At 46.8% G+C, this 3,682-nt stretch overlaps 1 pseudogene; it reads left to right on the top strand.

The window, feature by feature from the left end:
• The first annotated feature begins 2,114 nt into the window (after positions 1 to 2,114).
• Positions 2,115 to 3,041, top strand: LOC125529281 (annotated as a pseudogene).
• Positions 3,042 to 3,682: the final 641 nt, after the last annotated feature.

Genomic DNA, 3,682 nt, shown 5'->3' with positions numbered 1-3,682 from the left:
AGTAGCAAATGTGTGTAATTACTGTAAAAACTAGATAACGACCCATGCGTTGTCATTGAAATTTTTAGCAATGAACTTATCAAAAATAAAATTAGAATATATGAAAATATTACCACACCACATTCAACCTAGAGATACATGGAGGGTGGATGCATGTTATATTGTCTTGTGACATTAAAGTATTTATCTTTGAAAACATAAAATTAAAATTAATGATGTGGGGATTTTATGTTCTTTGATGATGTGGAGGGCTTGCATGTGGTACTAAGTGGAAACAGGGACGGAGCTACAGGGTGGCCAGGGTGGGCGGCGGCCCACCCTGGGATTTTGACCTGACCTATATACCTATACCTATAGAGATGGGCCAGAAAAGAAAAGAAAATGGCCCAACAACACTTTAACCTAAAACTAAAAAACACCTCTTGCTCCTAGCGAGACACCACGCACGCGCGCGAGACCCTCTGCCCGATAGCCAGCCGCCCCGTCCCCGCCTCTGCCTGCATCGCCGGTCGCCGCCCTTGCCGGCCTCTCAGAGCCATGAGGCTCCTCCGCTCCTGCTTCCCCATTGCGCCTTCGGCCTGCCAATCGCTCCGTGCGAGCCGCACCACCAATCCACCATCCCAGGCCGAGATCATTCCCTCTCCCAGCCGCCTGGCGCCCCTGCAAGCGGGCTGCAGCCTCCTAGTCCGCACTACGGCACTCGGCTCGGCCTGATTTGAGGTACCGTTCATCCACTCCCCAATTACCCAATCTTTTACTTAGGGCTTGCTTGCTATTTTTTTGTGTTGTGCACTGGACAGTACAAATACATAAACTGATGAAGATGAACCGATGAACAAACACCTAATTAAGCATATTATTTCTATTCAGTTGTGTCATTATGAATTTATGATTGACGGCGAGTATATTCTTATTGTAGAATTATTGAAGTATGAAGAGGACTGGAGATATTGCAGAACTTTTTCACCAACATGTTTCAGTCAAGAGCAAGTTGAGAAATAATTTGGATGATACTCTTTTGGATGATTGCCTTGTCACATTATTGGGATGGATGCTTTTTTCAGAGGTGAATGATGGTGATATAGTGAATATATTCATGGCTATGCAAAAGCGTAGGCCGGAAACATAGTCTTCTTTCACTTCTCAAGGTATGTACTATGTACTATGTAAGCTTCTTTTATGCAAAATTGAGACTTGAATGAGAATTTTAGTGTGTTTATAAGACCATATTGATACATTTATGTGATACCTGCAATTAGTTAAAATGTTTACATGTCATAGTTGTTCTAAAAAAATTGAAGGCGGACCACCTTGCTGTCAAATGCTAGCTCCGCCACTGAGTGGAAAGTGGAAAGTTGAATGGTTTGCATGGTCACTTGATGATGTGGAGGGTGTGCATGTGATGGAAAAATAAGTTGATTGATTGCATGTGCTTGATGGTGTGGATGACTTGTTTGTGCATTTAAATGGGAGGTGACATGTGTGGGACAAATATGATAAGATGGATAGGTCGCGTGTCAAGATAAATATGATAGCGGGGATGCACTTCTTATATATAAATTGTATTGTATGTGGTACTAAGTGGAAAGTTGAATGATTGCATGCACGACTTGCTTGATGTGAATGGCTTGCATGTGCATTTAAATGTGAGATGATATGTATGGGACATATGTGATGAGATGGATAGACTTATAGATGTGATAACGAGGATGAACTTCATATGTATATTACATATAAGATTAGTGGCATACATGACTTCCTGAAGAAGCTTCGATGTTACTTTCGGCATGGCCCATTACGGTCCACAACCGCTAGCAGCAGCCTTTTGGGGTCAATAACCACGTACGCAGGCACGTAGGGTTCGCTTGCCCTGTTTACCTTGATATATATGTTCCCTAGCATGTGAGCTGTTCTTCCTATTAATTAATTCGGTCAAATCCAGTGAGCTACGACGATTCGCACTATCTGTGCGCCGCACAAAGAAAGGAACAAAACCTACAGCATAAAACGTGTACCATGAATTCAACGAGAACATATTGATCTATATATACATGACGCTCAACCTAAGCAGCAAGCAAGAAAGAGCTGCTTTAGTTGACAAGCGAACATCAACAATGGCGCTCCTACGGCAGAATCTGCTACTAGTATTTGTGTCTGTGGTCGCGGTGGCAGTAAGTTTCGAAGCCGCGGTGGCAGGTGACCGTCTTCTGGGGCCGGCACAAGGACGAGGGCTCCTTGAGGGAAGCATGCGACACCGGCACGTACACCACCGTCATCATCTCCTTCCTCGACGTCTACGGCCACGGCAGGAACCATCTCGACCTCTCCGGCCACGACCTCTCCACCATCGGCGCCGACATCAAGCACTGCCAGCACAAGGGCGTCCCGGTGTCCCTCTCCGTGGGGGGTTTCGGCCGCGGCTACTCGCTCCCGTCCAAGCAGGTGGCGCTCGACCTCTTCGACCACCTCTGGAACTCCTACTTTGGCGGCCACAAGAAGGGCGTGCCCAGGCCCTTCGGCGACGCCTGGCTCGACGGCGTCGACCTCTTCCTCGAGCACGGCGCGCCCGCCGACCGCTACGACGTTCTCGCCAGGGAGCTCGCCAAGCACAACATCTGGGCTGGCCCGGGGAAGCTGCTGCACCTCACGGCGACGGTGCCGTGCAGGTTCCCGCCGGCGGGGTACATGAAGTGAGCCCTGGACACGGGGATGTTCGAGCGCATCCACATGAGGGCCTACGGCTACGGCGATGACTACTGCGACTGGGAGCTGGCGTGGGACAAGTGGACGGCCGCCTACTCAGGAACCTTGATCTACATCGGCCTGCCGGCGTCGATGCAGCTCAGCGGGTGGGTGCACCCAAAGAATGTCTACTACGGCGTCGCTCCCGTGGTGCAAAAGGCGCCCAACTATGGCGGCTTTATGCTTTGGCACCGCTACTACGACAAGCAGGACAACTACAGTAGCTACATCATCTCCTATGCTTAACTTCTCTATGGCCTATGCAACAAAGACATCCGTTCATCACTCTCATCAATCTGCACTTGTTTTATGTATGCTCCTCTCCTATCCATGTCTTTATCTTGTTGCAATTAGCTAGCCAGTGCCCAAGAATAAAGTGTGAGGCTGCTTGTGAAACATATATAATATACTAGTACAAGTTGTGTAAGAATAAACTGAGACCTATATATGATTTTTTTTGTTACTTATCAAACATTTGTGGTTGCTGCTTCGTCATCACTTCTCAGCATTCAGAATATCCAGGTTGTTTTTATCTGGAAGTTACAACTTATTTTCTACTAGAAGATGAAGTTTTTTTATCTCTCGACACTTGTTTTTTCCCCAAAAAGGGGATTACCCCAGCCTCTACATCACATGATACACATAGCCATTTTATTAAACATGGATCACCTTCAAGTCACGAGTTTTTTTTCTCAAAATGGAGGATTTTCCCGGTCTTTGCATCATCATGATGCACATAACCATCTTTATTAATTATTCATCAGAACCTCACAAAATGAATACAAGGATCAACCCAAAGCCACCTTCTAGGCGATCAAAGTCACTATACCTAGATGTGCTCTGCCCACGTAACAGACACTATCTAATCCAGTGGCCATAAGACCAGCCGGTCTAGGTGGCCCATAACATGCATCATCTGCGCACGCTCTAGGATCAGCTG

This window comes from Triticum urartu, unplaced genomic scaffold (assembly GCF_003073215.2).
Source record: "Triticum urartu cultivar G1812 unplaced genomic scaffold, Tu2.1 TuUngrouped_contig_5480, whole genome shotgun sequence".
NCBI lineage: Eukaryota > Viridiplantae > Streptophyta > Magnoliopsida > Poales > Poaceae > Triticum > Triticum urartu.
The sequence above is the reverse complement of the archived record's forward strand: the minus strand, read 5'-3'. Positions and strand labels throughout refer to the sequence as shown.